This window comes from Agelaius phoeniceus, chromosome 6 (assembly GCF_051311805.1).
Source record: "Agelaius phoeniceus isolate bAgePho1 chromosome 6, bAgePho1.hap1, whole genome shotgun sequence".
Taxonomy (NCBI): Eukaryota; Metazoa; Chordata; class Aves; order Passeriformes; family Icteridae; genus Agelaius; species Agelaius phoeniceus.
Window position 1 is genome coordinate 22,947,103 of NC_135270.1, and position 17,017 is coordinate 22,964,119.

Consider the following 17,017-nt stretch of genomic DNA (forward strand, 5'->3'; position numbering starts at 1 on the left):
TTTAGGCACAGGCACGTAAGCCCTGCGTGCTGGGGGGCGAATAACTCCAAACAACCCCGTTACAAACCCGAACATCCCCAAGGTAAATGTAGTCACCCGGCTGAGGGCAGGATATGCTCCCCGCCGCAGCCCACCTCCCCACCGCCGGCCCCGGCGCTTCGTGCCTCTGCCCACCTCCATTCCCGAGGCACGGCAGGCTGCCGGCCCTGCCTGACTCAAACAGTCACATCCCCACTGTGACAAGGAACTGAAAAAGAGGGAAGGTAAAATACAAAATACATCTGTAGCTGCAGTGGGCTCAAGTAACTCTGGCAATATGACTGCTCTGACCCCACAGGGGTTTACACCAGGGAAATGGATAGGACAGTTTTATCCTCTGTACCTGTAACCTTGCCTGGTTTATAAGGTGCTTTCTTACCATTCACTCTTCCAACGCTGGGTCCAAAAGGAGTGAACCACCTGGATTCATAATTTCTGTCATGCAGAAATAACGTCAGTACAAAGAGCTCTGCAGCCCATCACCAGCCATCTTCCTCCCACTCCCTGTTTAAGGCTGCATCGATGCAAAGACCTGAAGAGCTTCACCCTCTCAGGCACCACCAGGTGTGCCAGAGACGCGGGCAGGGGGAAGCAGTTTTCCTTTTCAGAGCCTCCCCAGCATGGGTAGGCAGAGACTCTCATCTTACCCACCCCAGATGAGCCAAACAGGGGTCAAAGTCCCTGGACCACACCAGAGCAAATGTGGTGAGCAAGAACAAGCACCCTCTGCACTGTGCTTGGGAGTGGTGGTGGCCACAGAAGCAGGACTGGACCCCAGCAAACAACCAGCGATGGTGGGAGCTCCTAGTGCCCTTTGGAGTTAGCCCTGATCACCACCAGCTCCCATTGTATCAGGTCAGTTTGATGGGGGCTCGCTGGGCATGACACAACCAACTTAGTGGAATTGATGTCTTTGTAGCACAGAGAACCAAGGATAATTTGGGCTATATTGTATCCTTAGTATGTCCTCGCTAACTGGAGTAACCCTCCAGACATTTCTAACAGGAGCTACAAATCTAGTAAGACAAACGCCTCTTTGCTCTCTCCTGGATAGAATCTTGTGTGTTTCACCTTTGAAAAGCATATTGAAGAAATTTAGGATGCAGTCCTGGTGATTTGCTCCTGTGAACAGGCAGTAATGACAAGTTTTTCACCAAGTGTTGAGTCCCCTTCTCATTTTGGGAGCCAAAGGAGCTGGCCCCTTGGCCCAGGAAAGATAAGTTAGCAAGCTGCTTTCTTCTGCATTTCTGAGGAGGAAAGAGAGATCTAGTTTACTGGCTTAGCTCTCCCCACGTGTGAATGGGCTTTATTTGCTAGACTGAATGTTTTGAACCAAGACCAAGGAAGGAGAATACACAGCAATTTCAGGTTTAGCTACCACTGCTTGTATTAGAGACACTCTGCTCACTCAGGAGAAGAAACTTGTGTTGCAAAGTATGAGAGAAGAAGGTGGAAAGCATTCAAGTGAAATATTCCACACAAGTATTTTAAACTGACAGTCACATGAACTAAAACATCCCACAAGCTATATAAGACTGTGTAAGCCTTACTGGAAAACAAGGCTTTCTGTCTAAGGCAGAGGAAACAAAGGTCATTCATAACACCCACTACTGTTTGTATTTATAACTTTTATTATGTCCATTCTCAGAAGCCCTTATCATGATCAAGGTCTTTGTGTTTCCAGATATAAAGGTAAGATACCAACCCAAAAATGTTTTTAATGATGTAGACACACAGTTACACTGAAAAGGGTTGCAAATATACACATGCACAAGTGTGTCTGTGTGGTTTATGTCTAGTATCCAACCCCCTCACGATACCAGCCATGGGCGCCACAGTGCTAGGTACTCCCTCCAGAGTAACAGGGAAATCCTTGACCAAAGAATGTGCAACTGCAAGTAAGGATCAAACTGCCCTGAGTACTTAGTTTGACTCTGACTGCTGCATACATGCCAGCATTGCAGACCAGGAGTCCTGCCTCTCCCTGTCTCCAGTAACCATAAGACAGCACTCCCTCCCACATTTGCAGAAACAAAGATTTTATTTTTCGTAATTACATTAATACCTGTTCTTCCCTCATGCTAGCAATTTGGTTGCTTTCTTGTTTATTGCTTTTCACCTTCCACCATCTATAATTCAGCCACATAGCCCCCAGGAGGTGGAGAACTAAATCCTCATTTCACAGAGACTTTCCCAGGAAAGGAGTGATATGATAGCTGGAATTGGATCTCTGGCATTCCTAGTTCCTAACCCAAGACACAATCCCAGAGACAGAAATCCCACAACTCATGATGCCAGGGCTCTTGCTGGCTTTTGGAGGTTTGTTCTGGCTTCATCTCTTTGGGTTTTGCCATGAATAACAACTGCAGGATGTGACCCTGATTGCAAATGAGGTCCATGGGTGGGTTATGCACTGTCAGTCTTGCTTCTTCTCCTCTGGTCTTTGGTCCTGTATTTCCCAAATCAAAGTGTTGTACCCAGATCCTCTCAGGAGTCCCTCTGTGAATTAGGTCATGGGATTAATTTCATTCTCAGTAAAACTGGTTCTTGTGATTAAACTGCTACCATAGTCGACCCCAGAAAATCCTGTGTTAGGGACTGGAAAGGGTGAGGAGAGAAAAGGCTGTGAAGAATCAGCTCCACTCACGCTCTCTAGCGAGTGTCTGAGCCATATAGGTCAGGCAGAAGCCATTTGCTGTGCTGTACCTGCTCCATGGATGAGCAGGAGACTGCACTTTGCATTTGTGTCAGAGTTTGGTTCAATTAACTAAACCCTTCTTAAAACCCTGTAGAAATAGATATCCCCCTATTGCTCAAGCTACTGCTTTTTTTTTCTTTTTTTTTTTTCTTTTTTTTTTTTTTTTAATTCTTTTCCTTTTCTGTCTTTCTTTGCATGCTGTCGTTCCAGCTCATCCTTTAAACACCCCGGCCATCTCTTCGGGTACCGTGGGCTATTTTTAACCTCGGTGCAGGTTCGAGCGAAGCCTCCCCGTGCCCGAGTCCCCCCGCCGGGGTGCGGAGGGGGCTGGCGGTGTGGAGCAGGGAGCGAAGTCAAGCCACAAGGGGGCATGTGCTCTTCTAATTCATAAAATGTGCCTTCATTGACAAAAAAAGCTGAACAATTGGTGAATGGTGTGTGCATAAGTTAATGCTGCTGGAGAACACACGGGTAGTGACGGGGAGCTTTGGCCGGGGGGCTTGTGCCCAGGGAAACAGAAAGATAGGGAGAAGTGGTGGGGGTCTAAAGGGCACCTGGGGTCTCTCTGTGCCTCTCTCCTGCTGAAGCAGGGAGCTCTGGTGAGGGAGAGTCAGGGAGCCTAATTCTGCTCCCAGATTCCTCTGAAAGTAATGACAGCAGCAACTCTAAAGCCAGCAACATCTTAGTGATAGGCACAGGCTCGAGCTGGTTCTGGGAATGCCTTGTTAGTTTTTTAAGGTTTTGTAGCAAATGCTCTGAGAGCAAATGCTCTCAGCTACCAAACATTTTTAATTCCTTCACTAGGTGACAGTAGAGGAGGCTAATGGCTAAGAAGCATATTTACAAGCAGAATATTTATTTCTAAGCAAACTTGACATCCACCTCCTAGCCAGGTGTGGCTGAACCCATCCTCACCATGTAAGTTCCCCACCTTTTGCTGTCTCTTTCTGCCCTAGAGCACTAGGGTGGTTTCACCACTTTGGGTGGTTTCACCAAATGGGAACCAGTGTAGAAGGAAGAGAGAGGGACTGAGCACTGAACAGAAAGCATGGACCCCTGGGAATGCTTTAGCCCAGCCCTTCTATGGTCTCAGGTGTGTGTGAGTACTCTAATGAATTAAAGCACTAGGAACTGCTAAAGACCACTGTAAAGTCCTGCTTTCAAGCAAATTTCCCAATGAAACGGATAAAAGAAAATATGAGATGAACAGAAGCTTTCCTGTCTGAGGACCTCACAATAAGTTGTCACCTCACAAATGGTTTACTGGCTTTTTAGAGTTTAGAGTATTTTCAATCCAAAATGGAGCCAGATGTGCAGGGAGTCAGTTTATAAATTTCCAGGATATGGAGTTCAGCCAAGAATGAATTTGACAAAAGTGAATTTATCAGGATGATCCTAAGCGATATCAGGATCGGGAAGACAGCCCTCATTCTGCCTGCCTTGTGTGCCCATGCCCTCCTTCTGCAACCCTTCCCTTCCAAGTGTCTGGGCAATGCTGTCAGACCTCCACCCACCATGGGCTGTGACCAGTCAAGGGCTCTTTCACCAGTCATTACAGACCGTGCTGAAACAAGGGGCAGGGTTTGCAGACAGTGAGTCTTGTCCTGCTCCCTGGATTATTTCCCACTTCCCATTCCTTTCTTTGATGGGGATGGGGAAGGGGAAAGCCAGGCAGTAAGGAGAAGTACCGATGCTGTCCCTACAGCATGCGGAGGGGAGATACTGGATTACTCCATAGTGACAAACGTGTGTCACAAGGAACGCCTCCTCAAGTAATGAGGCATGGGAGGACCAGGCCTACAGCCACCATTGTTTAACTTCAGTAATTCAGCCTTCCTCATTTTAAATAGGCAGGGAATGCCCTCATCATGCAGATCAGAAGGTAACATTTCCCTCTGTGTCCATCTCTGCCTCTGCACAGGAACAAGCAAGACATAGGTACTGCAAGGTTTTATAAAAAAAAGAAAAAGATGAGGGGAAACAGCTGGATTTACTTGTAGTCTGAAACAGATTTAAGTCTTCAATGAGTTTTCTAAAATGGCATGTCTGAAAATTTTGAGTACAATGCAGCAGAGGTAGAAATAAACCTGCAAAGGGCTTTCTGTCATGTAAGATCCTCTGGCAAAACAGTAGCATGTGTGTATGATAAGATGTTTTAGATAAATCAGCAGAAACAAACTCAGCCTAAAGCCTGGGATGTCATATCCAAGGCTGCTGCATATGAGTCTCTTTCAGAAGCTAATTCATATGTTGACAGCGACACCACAACATTCAACATTCTGTGTGTGGCATGGGCAAAGCTTTGGGAAGCCTAGCTTGCCCTTGGGACATGTTTGGTTAGGTGAGATGCAGGACAGTCACCTCTCACCATATTACCAATTTGTTAGGCCTTTTGTAGTACTTTTTGCTTTTGCTAAATTCCAGATAAATCCTCCATCTCACTCCTTGCACTTTGTGCAGACCAGAAATTTTCCTTTGGACATCAAATTCCAAGGGTAATCCTCCTACACTTGGGAAAAAAGACATCTTCCTTTGACTTGAGGCTAGACACAGCCGCGTGCTCTCTGTAGCCTGTGGCCTCTAATACCCCTAAAGCCATGTGCCATGAACCAGATTTCTTGGTTCTTCTTCCAGGACTGAAGCTCCTGCAGTAATCACTAACAATCTTTAAATACAAGACGCTGATTTGATTTAAAAGCTGAAAACAGCAAGATGGATCTGTCCCACCCACAGTGAAATTTGGTAGCTTACTTTGTCCATCCTTCTTCCTCTCTTCTAATTGCTCTTCTTTGTGCAGTTCCTCATTTAGACTGCAATCTCCTTGTGTACAGCACGCTCTCTTATACTGAACCATATAGCACTGTGTGCACTGAACTGCCTCCTTTCACTATTATTTAATGTTTACAACATTTGCTGCTGCACAGGTGGTGTGGTAACTCCCTGCTCTTCTAGAAAATTCCAAAAGTCATAGGACTGCAACACCTAAGAAGTCAACAATGAAACATTAAAAGAAATATCCTTTCCCAACACAATCTTAACTGTGAGCTGCTAGCATTAGCTCCTGGAAATGGCATGGCAAAAACTGAGGAGCCTAATAAATAGACACTCTCTTTGGGTGTGCTATTATTAGAATCACAGACAACAAATTGGAAATCCAGCATTTATCTGCATCTATTCTGAGTGTATTAACTGTGTTGACTGTAGCTGTATTGATTGTCTGTCAGAGTAGCTTGGGAAAGCTGATATCGTGATACACTGCAAGGTCTACATTGAGAGATGGTGAGTGGGTTATTTGGTTCACCAGCAGAGGTTTGGCCAATGTGTCTGCAGGAATTGTCTGCAGCCTTGTGTGTGATCTCCTAGTCACTGGGAGAGGTCAACTAGGCCATTACACTGAAGGAATCTGTATAGAAAGGGAAAAGTCAATGCATCTTTTTATGTGATATATGTAGACTCAGCACTCAAACAGTGGCCAAGCCTAGCTTGCACTCATTTGTTTGTGTGACCTTGCCTTGTGCTTTGCCACATCAAGGGAGACATCAGACTCTGTCCAGAAGTTTCCATACTCATTTCCAGTGTGCATGCAATGGCAGGTGAGAGCCCTGCTGTGTCACAGCACCCAGAGGGTAGAGTTGAGGTCTCATTGCAAAAAGCAATGTATGCAACACAGTTCTGGGTCTCTTCAGTTTCCTTGCTTGCTTTCACCCATCCTCTGCTTCTCTACTTCCTGAAAGGTAATGAAGGAAATTTAATTTCCTCTAAGCAAAGTTTTGGGGATACCAAGTCATACCGAGTCTTCTTCAGTTCACATAAACATACACACCCCTAGAAAAACCCAATCCTTTCCACGTTGAGAGCCCAGGTCCCCACACTGGATTTCCTTCACTGTCTTGCACACCACTTTCCTCTTTATGCTCCTATGTTTGCAGGTACCAGCAAGAGGCTCCAAAGAGGAGCGAGGGAAGGACTGTGGAGTAGCCTGGCCACTGACTACACTTTGAAAGGTGGAGAGGATAAATGTGAAGAGAGCACATATGACAAGCAGGAGACCTGAAACAAAGTGCCCCAAAGCCCTGTGAGGTATGGGTGTTGGTTGAAGTTGATCAACTTCTCACATTATTTTTCACTGCTTTCATCTACCATATTCCTTTGGGTTCTTTTTACTTCCTACAGTGCTTCAGGTCCTCTGAAATCTCTTTCATTGCACCCACACTTGGTACCTTCCTACCTTCTGACACCTTTCCCTTCTTCTCCTTGCAGCTCTGTTGGCAGCTCTCCTCCCTTGTTTCCTCCCACATGTCCATCCCAACTTTACCCTTCTGCTTCCCACATCACACTTGGAGGTTATTTGACATATCTATGGGAAACTTAGAGCATGGCAGTGGTTTGAGGTGTGGGTGTACCATGCACAGAATGGCAGCACAAGGGACAAGAGGCAAGGGACAGCCCCAGGCTGCTCCTGGTGCATTGGGAAGGGGATTTACAGCTCTGGAAATTCAGAAACTCATTCTTTGTCAAACAAAAGTGCCACATGAAGGAAAACAATGTCTGCACAACACCAGGTGGCTCTGGCTAGAGACAGGCTTGATGCCCAGCAAAATTCCCCTCTACTGCACTAAAACAGAGGGGAATGGGAAGTGTTTCTAATTTGTACTCTTAACTGCCTACCTGGCCTTCATTCTGCACCAGGCCTTTCACCATACTTCTGAGCTAGGGCCCCAGCTCTATTCCCTTGCTTTTTTTTCCTGTTGTCTTCTAACCCACTCACTCTAATTGCTTTTGTGCCTCCAGAATCCTATCCTCTCCTTCCTCTGCTCTCCTCCAGACCTCTCTTCCCTCTGCATCCAGCCAACCCACCCTGCCCCTCTTCAGCCAGTGCACATGGCTTCCCTCTGTCCACTCCCTCCAGAACATAAAAAATTTAGAAACTTCAGAATAGTTTGTGCTAAAGGGATTTCTTGTCAGTGACTTGTTGGAGTAGATGACCAAATTGCTTGTTTTTCTTCGACTGCATTCACTTTCCTTGCTCCAGGTAACCTAATCCTGTTGTTTTTAACTGTCTTCTATGTTCCCTCAGTAAGTCATTACTGATTTTTCCTGACTACTTATGTTTCTAAAACAACATTGGACTGTTTATTTTAGAGAACACACAAATGTTGGTTAAAACCAGAGATAGTGGGGTTTGGACAAAAGGAGCTCTTGTAAAACATGAGAAGCATGTTTATCACTCTGTTCCCAAAAGCTGTCAAGAGAAGTCACCTGCCCAGTGCACGGGTGCTGCTCAGGTTTAGCCAACAGACCACAGCACCCTGTGATCCACGTGGGTCACTTAGTTGTTTTCCCAGCAAGCTGCCTGGAAACCTTCTTGCCTCAGCACATCTTTCTTCTCACGTGCAACTCACTTTCTTTGACTGGATAGTTTGCCACAAGCTCATGTGAGGACCTAAGGTCAAAGGTCAATCACCTTTGAAGTAGAGTGTCATCACTGGTGCTGAGCACCAGCAGAAATGAATATCAAGGAACAGACCACTGGCCAAAACATCTTTTGCAAAACGATGATGAGGATGATGATGACAACAATAATAATAGTAGTACAAAGATGAATGAATGCATGAATGAATGATTCATACAATGGCCCTGCTTTCAGTCTTTATTTCTCCCGCAGAACTAAGAGTGGAGCCTCTGTGCACACAAATGACATGTGAGATGCCCATCTCAGGCAGGCTGTGCATCTACAACTTCTAGCTCAAATGACTCCAAATTTGCTCCAAGTGGTTTTAGCCAGGGCCTCTGGGACGTTCATCAGTATTGCAAAAATCAGATCAAGCATATCAAGAATATTGGGGTGTGTTGTATACTTCCTCATTCAGCAGAATATGATGCTCATTCCTTACTAGAGCAGAGCAATGCACACTCTCCAGGATGCTTCCGAGTGTATACGGTGCTGAAGTATTGTAAGTAATAAATGGTGTACCCAAAAGTGCCTAGCTGCAGTGGTGATTAATCATTTAGGCCCTGATCCTGCAAACATGCATGAGTTAAATGTTACTACTATGAGTAATCCCCTTGATCTCAAATTAGATTAGTCACAGTCTTAACACTTGGCACGTGAATAAATGTTTGCAGGGCTAGAGCCCTATTTATGGCCTGATCTTGCAAATTATTACTGTCTAGCACTGTGCCTCTGTTTCTGAATATTTTCACCAATGCAAAAAAAATACCCCAAATCCTCACTCTCCTGAATTGTGAACATTGCAGGATTAGGTCTGCTATTTGGCATGGATGTACAGCTCTGCATCGTGTAGGTCATGGATAGATACAGCTGTATCTGGCCATGGGCGTGTGCCTTGATGCAAAGCACGCAAAAGCTGATCACCGTCAATGTTTTTTACTGTCCTTTACCACTGGTTCTAAGATTTAGGTCTACCATCTACAGTGTAAATGGAATTTTTCTCCTACTTTTTTTTTTTAAAGAAAGGAAGAGAGAGAGATACATTAAATCAGTTTTGCTAACTTAGGATGAGGACAATAAGGAACCCAATAAACAGCTTGCAAATTTAAGTCACCAGTCTAATCAAATTCCTCTGGGCTGCGGTGTCCTTTCTGTGAAATCAACCTGCATTAAAGCGGCTGGGTTGCTGTTTGTGAATGTACCATCTCTGCAAATTACCGCTGCTCCGTTGCATTGTGTTTGTATGAATGGGGGTGACATGTGCTTGCCCACAGGTCCACGTGAGAGAGGTGGGGTGAGGAAGGAAAGATATTTTTAAAATGAATCTAGAGGGAGAAAGTGGAAGCTGCGGCTTCACAGAATGTGAATGGTATCCTAAAATAACCCCTGTCATCTGCCCACCCACCCACTGCCAAAATCAAGGTGCAGCTCTTTCATTTAAAATTAATTCTTGGCCCCAGAGGGTATCGATAGATCAATATCTTGTGCTTCTGATCTCTTGCGGGCCACCCTTCAATGCCTCATGCAAGGGCTAAAAACAGAAAGATGCAACACAAAAGATACCGCAGTCAGCTCAAGCAAGGGGGATATTTTTAGATCAGAAAAGGGAAAGGAGGGGAGAGAGAAAGGAAAGAGAGGGAGAGAGGCTGGTCTAGGGTTTGCAATCTAATTTAGTCTCCCTCTTCCCCCCCTCCTTTTTTTTTTCTCTCTCTTTTTTTATTCCATCGGTGGTATTTTCCATACAATCTGATTTCTGCCCGCTTGGCTGGGGGGGCTGGGGGGAGGGGGGTGGGCTGGCACAGCAAAGCCAGGCTGAAGATTCTGGAGTTTTATGGCTCATTCCAGCTAGTGGCTTCTCTCTGCCAGTTGAATTAATTTGATACTATTTTTGAAAGTCAGTGTTTCTAAGGGAGACCTAATGACGCAATGACGTCAATGCAGGTCAATAGCACACACTGGAGGAACTGACTGTGCTACCGGGAGCCAAGGGCTGGGAGCCCGCTCCAGCAGCCCGGCTCCCGCACACATCCCCGCCGCCTCCCTGGCCACCCCCCGCCCCTCACGCCCCTCGGGGGCTGTGGCAGTCACCTCCCACCCCCCCACCCCAAAAAAAAAAAAAAAAAAAAATCTGCGGTGAGAAGCAGAGTGGTGGAAAAGAAGCCCACCCTCGCTACCTGTGAAAGGCAGCGTTATTGTGGCTGTGCACGCACCCGGAGGGAGGGAGGGAGGCAGGCAGGGACACGCGTGTGCCCGCCGGCCGGCCGGGCCCGCGGGCTATAAATAGCAGCGGCGGGGTGCGGGGCGGCGGGGGCCGAGCGATTCCGTCCCGCGCACTCGCTCAGGAGGTGCCGGGCTCGGCGGTGCGGGGGTGGTGCGTGGGCGGCGGGGCGGGGGGGCGGCGGGGCGGCGGGGGAGGGGAGGAGGGGGCTGCTGCTTCTCCCTGTCTCCAAGTCAGGCTCTGAACACGAACTGGCTTCTTTTTTTTTTTTTCCTCTCCCTCTTTTTTTTTTTTTTTCTTTTTTTTTTTTGCCTTTCTCCTGGAAGAGTGCAGGCACACATTACGCGAAACCCACAGCCTTTCGCGATACACAGCTAGAAACGCTCTAGTTTATTTATATAGCCCCTCCACCCTCGGCTCTTCCCACCAGTCCCCAAATTCCCTAGAAATCCAGCTAAGGCGTGGGGAAGAGGAGAAAGCAGTTTTGGAGGGGAGGGAGTTATTTTTTTTTGTTTTGTTTGGGGATTGTTTTGCTTTGTTGATTTTTTTTCTTTGCATACAAAAATAAGTGAAGAAGATTTTGCAAGGTAGGTTTCTCTGTGCGTGCGTGTGCGTATGTGTGTGTGTGTGTGCAGGTGTTTTCCTTTTGCTTTTTGCAAAGTTTTCTGATTTCAGTTGTTAGATGCTTTTACAAGAAGTAGACTTTTCTGATTTGTTCGGCTGCCTGCCTTGGAAAAGACTGGACAGCGTTGCATTCCCCCTCCTTGTGAAGAGTTCTCTAGGCTGTCGTGTCGTGTGTCCTGTGCATTTGATGTTCCTGCAGGAAAGCATGCTAGTTTGCAAGCTCAAACTGCAGGCAGGGAGCTATGCATTTAAGACCCACACACACTTATTGTAGAGGCTGCAACTTTCATTTTGTCACATTTTGGGGTGGGGGGAGAAGAAAGGCGTCAAGTCACTCGGGAAACGAGCTTGCAAATGAAATTTTAATTGCAGAAAGAGTAAAAGTCAGCAGTGTTGAAGCTTAAGGAGAATGGGAGGGAGTTGACATTTCTTGTATAGAGAATTTGCTACCACTGGGAATAGACTGAAAGTCCATAGTGGGGGGGGGGGGGGGGGAAATAGGTAAAATAGTAACAAAGTAAATGATGAGGCAAAATTCTAATTAAAGTGATGCAGGAAAGGCTGTGAGAGGCTGTTACAAGCTCTAACCACCTGTAGAGGGAAATCTTTATACATAGTAATTTCTGATAGCTGATCTATAGAGAAATTAAAGAGAATTACAGGTTCCAAAGTTTGCTGCTCTGCAATGTTCAAGCCAAGACGCCAAAATTCTTGGTTAATTCTTGGTGGCTTGCAAATTGCAGATACTGTTAGCTCAAGAGAAGTAGGGGTTTAGCAGCTACTGATTCTTAGTCTCCACCTTGGCTGCAGCCATCTGTGGTGCACATCCTGGTTTTCTTTACTGCTGCCACACTCAACGTGGTTATCAAGAGATATCTTGCCTGAGAAGAGTGGGTTTGATTTATTACTAATTTCAAGCAGGTTTTTTAATTGGAAAAAGTTGGATGGTCTTAACTGTCTGAGGGGAAGGTTTCCAAAGTAGCTGTAGGAACCAACTGGTCTAACCAGTGGAAAATATTTTTCCCTTCAGAGGATCCTGCCCAAGTTCTGTATAACCAGAAGAGTAATACCTTGTGACAACTGACACAGGGCACAACGTGGATAATGTGTCGCATCTTGGGCAGTGCTTTTTCTTCTGAGGAATCTCAGGGCACTAAGCAGAGCAATGAAGTAGCCTGACCTCAGAGGGGATACAACATGCAACAGCAGGGTGATGACCAAGTGCCTCAGAAGGGTGAGGTGGCAGTGGAAGTCAAAGCCATGGCAGGTTGTGGAGAAAGTCAAAAGTGAGGTGGTTAGGAGGCAGCATTTTCCCTTCACATTTGCTCATACACTATTTTCACCCCTTGTCATGAAGGACAGACCTGTCAAGAATGGGCTGCTGGTAACAAAGCACTCATTTCTTAATCATAGTTATAGAATGGTTTGGGTTGGAAGGGACCTTAAAGATCATCTAGTTCCAACCCCCCACTGCCCACTTGACCATGTTGTTCAAGGCCCTATCCAACCTGGTCTTGAACACATCCAACACTTAATTCTTCTGATGCCTGCTGCATCATTGGTCCACCTCCCTTAGAGAAACATGGAGATCTCAAGTTAACTTTGACTTGAATCACCTCTACTGCCATCTGTTGACCCCTCATCTCTCATTTGCCTGTCCAGCTAGGGAAACATGGAAATCCTGTGTTTTATTCCTATGAACCTTGATGCATGTGTCTTTGGGGTCATCTGAGTAGTGAGACTGCAGAAGGTGAAACAGCACAGGACAGTGCCACTCTCTTGTTTCCTCCATATAACATTACAGCAGCTGGAGTGCATCACCTCGGGGTGCTATTTTGCGTCCAACCTGTGCCCTCATTATCTGCATTAACACCTCTGATTTTTGGTTCAATGATCTCGATCATCTTCTGGCAAAACCTCAAGTTGTTCCCACCCCTTGTTTACTGAGGCTTGTGCTTCATCTTTTCTTTTCTCTATTCCTTATCCCAACCCCCAAATCTTTGATTGATCTGGATATCTGAATGTTTTGAAATGCCATCAGATTTAAACAGCTTCAGGAGTTCCTCCCTTGACACTTCAAGAAAGCAGTCAGTGGCAGGATGACTCTCGGTAATGGGTTTTCATTAAAATCCTTTCACTTCCTCCTCTCTGGGGACTTCTGAGGTCCTACACATGGTCTTCTCCATACAAACTCTCTTTAACCCAGATATTCTCACATCCACTTCACCTATGAGTCACTGCACTTTCTAGCCTACAATTACATTTGCATAGCTTGTGCAATAGAGGGAATTCTCCAGCTTGCACACTGCTCATCTACCCTCCTGCAGCTTTCCAGATGCTGCGTCTTTTCATGTCAGGTTTAGAAGGATTCTTTGTATTGAAAGAGCTAACCACTACCTCTTTTTCTGCCCTGTCCTTTCTCTCTACTACCATCTCCTCCTAGCCCAACAGGGAACAGGACTGCATCAACACAGGATCTTATCCTGAAAATGCTTATGTTGGTTTAGATGCTTGTGGAGAAGGATATTCCTTATTAAGACTCCTCCCAGTTTATATGGTCTTCTGCTACTCCTGATTTTCTCATGTTAAACTATGTGCTGTGATGCAACTTATCTCAAGGAGACTGCATAAACCAATTCTAAAGTGAAGTTTTTATTTAAGAAGGTGGTTGTTTATGTCACCATACAGCATATTAAGTGTCAGGTGGACAGCCATATAGATGAAAATCCTGTATTTCTTCTCACAGTACTTCTCCAAATGGTCTTACCAAGAATTGCATAGTACCTCTGGAGATCTGGATACATTCTTCTTCATAGTAAATGGGCAATGAAAGTACCACTTTCCTATGAAAAGCCTTCAGAGAGGCAACCCCACACTACCTTATAAACTCTGGACACAAGAAGCAAAACTCTTTCTTCTACTAAACTATGCATTCTGTAGAAGGACTGGACAAAAGGTCAGTGCTGGTGAGGTAGAGTAAAACAGTTTCTTACTTGGACTCCCTTTTAATTTATAGAAATATGAGCAAGAGGACACAAGTCCACAAACTGTCTGACAGAAGGACTGCCCTCTCTCAATTTCACTGCAGACCTCTCTGAAAGACACTCCAAAATTCAGTGACACCTATGTGCAGTCCCACTGCCCAGTTAGTTCACCTCTGCTTTCTCAATTGAAAACCTAGTACCAAGACAAGTGGCTCCACTCATCCTCATACTCCTTGGAGTATTTTTGATATTTTTGACATTTTTCCCCTTGAAATACCTGGATCACAAATAGGATTCAAAGATTGTCTCAGCCCTCATATTTTCTCTATTGCATCACATTCTTGCAGATTCTTGTTGTGTAGAAGATTCAGTTCTTCCTGCTTTTCAGACTTAGCCAGCTTCCCCATTGACTCCCACTGTGAGTGGAGGCCATGCATCTTGCTCTTTCTGCTTGCTTACTTCCCACTTCTCTTTGTACTACCCAAGGTCTCCTGTCTATCATCTTGTCTGTCACTTTCTGTAATCCTATCAAAATTATCTGCACAATATAAACACTGTTATTTATAATATAAATTATATGTTAACTCCATAATATAATTTATAATAGAACAATAATATTTCTGCAAAATATAACTATTCCAAAATATAAAACCATGCTGGGACACAAGTAATTTTCCTCTGTTTTTCACAGGACTCTGTTTTGTGCCCTTCCATTTGAATTGTAACCTCATGGGGCAGGTATTGAGTCTTGTTCATTCTTTTGTCCAGTACCTGTCACATCACAGATGGGTAGGTAACAATGACACAATCTGTCATTATTTTTACTTTTTGTCCCCCCTGAATAACTATCCAGCTTTATTTTAATGCTCCATGCTGTTTTCAAGTGTTGACTCCCAGCTAGAATGTTCCACATTCTTACTTTTTGATTCTGGATTTGCACAGCATCCAGTAGGATGGGAGCTTAATCTGAGATTGCCAACATATGATAATGGAGCTCATGTTTGAAAGTTTAACTTGTGACGTGTTGCTAATGTAAGGAGCAATCAGCTGATACAATATTAACATTAACAAAAATTAACACATTTCTAAATTTAGCTAAATATTCATTCTCAGTCTTGAACAACAACTCAGAATAGCTTTTACATGCAAACCTTGAACTACTCAGAAAATCATTACCTGGAATGTAATTCAGACTTTGTATCTCTGTTCATATAGCCCCATAATAATTGCAATTACTGCAAAAGCAGCACAAAACAGTGATCTGTGAGACATTTGCATAACTGTATGGGTTTCATCCCCTGGCTCTGCAGCAGGCATTTATAGCAATATGATAATAGCCTGCACTTCTCTGTTGCTCATCCATGGATCTCCAGATATTCTACTAATACTCAGTAAGATCTGTATGATACTTCTCCATCCAGTTCACATCATGAGCTGTGTAAGTATTAATACATGTCTCTTGTCATTAAAAGGATGTACAGACAGCCACAGCAAGGACCAGACAGAGCTGCTGCCTATCCTGTGCTTTGGAGGGGACAAAATGGAGAGAACCACTGTAGTTCCCCTACCTGCAGTTTGCCATATATTGGCTAGTGGTAGTGGTTTGATCAGGTGTGTGCAAGGCAGTGGTGTTCCTGAGGGCTTTCTAAAGGGCCAATACTCTTTCAAGTAATGAAATTTGTCCTTCTTCCTGTGAATTTCATGGCTTGTCTTGTCTTCTCAGTGATAGCTGTTAGTCCAGCAGCTGTCACAGTTTTCCCTAGGGGAGCTGAAGCATGTCTAGCAGTAAAAACTTATAGATGTTTCTGCTCCAATGCCCAGTCACATGAATGAGCTCTTCCCAATTCATGACCAAATAACACCATGTACTAGTAGACATAGTCACTTATTGGCAAAATAAAAGAATGTGAATTCTACCATGTTTCTGTTGAGAAGATCCAGCATCTGGGAAAGTAAAAGCCATTGGTGCTTGCCCAGCTGGTCCTCCTGGGACTTTCACAAGTTCTGTACACACCAATGGTTTGCCAGTCACAGTCAGGGAACCAGTGGCTTAATTTGTAAACTGCTCATAGAAAACACAGCTTGGATCTGAGCACAAACAGCTTGGATCTTGGTGCCACTTATAGGGTTGAACTTGCTATTAGCACACAGTGCATAAATGTTAACTGAGGACAAAAATAGATGTTCAGACAAAAAGTCATATGTGATCTAGATCTTTTGATCCATTTGTGTTTTAATTTTCCTTCATGCTATTGGAAACTACCAGATGTTTCTGCTTTACTGAATGTGGATTTCTGTAATTTGGGGGTCCAGAGAGATAGGAATTCCAGGACTACTGAACAGTGTGAATTTGAGACTTTTTGTTACCCCAAAAGGTAAGTAGAAGAGTGAATGATGAAATCACCACCCTGTCCTTATTTGAATATGTGTTACATTTCCTGGCTGAGTAGCAATTTTTTGTTGCAATTTTTGATAGCCACATAGAACTACATTATGAGGAAGAACAAATCAGAAGCAACAAACAAGCAAAGAACAGTGTTACAGGAGCACCATAGGTCAGGATAAGAGCTCACAAGGCCATGTCTTCATAACCCTAGGCATCTCACCTTGTCTTTTACCTCACCATCTAAGAAATGAAGCTAAATTAATGTATTTTCTTTTTCCCACCTGCCTGTCTTCTGCCTTGAGAGAACTTGACATTTTTTTTCTTTGATGGATCCTTTGGCTTCATGATTTTTTATCTCAGAAAATAAATTCTTCCTAAATTAGTTTGATACCACCCTACCCATATCCCATTCTCTCACACTGACTGTAATACTGGATAGCTTGAGGTAAAGACTGACACAGATTTTTGGCATTTCTTCATCACAGCCTTCTCTTATTTTCTACTTGTTCAAGTTCCTGTATAATTTACCTTGAAGTGTTGTCTTATCTTTTGGTCTTGTTTATAACTCTTTCTTTAAGGTGGTTGCCAGATATATGTGCACATTATGTTAAAGGTC

At 44.5% G+C, this 17,017-nt stretch overlaps 1 long non-coding RNA gene across 3 annotated transcripts in view; it reads left to right on the plus strand.

Annotated features, from left to right (window-relative positions):
• The first annotated feature begins 10,697 nt into the window (after positions 1–10,697).
• Positions 10,698–17,017, plus strand: part of LOC129121596 (uncharacterized) — a 75,050-nt gene continuing 68,730 nt past the window's right edge. Inside the window, exon 1 of one of the 3 annotated variants that reach the window (XR_013182759.1) lies at positions 10,698–10,994. This is a non-coding gene — a long non-coding RNA (uncharacterized LOC129121596). The remainder of the gene's footprint in view (positions 10,995–17,017) is intronic. The other 2 variants (XR_013182748.1, XR_013182752.1) reach the window with 2 other exon arrangements.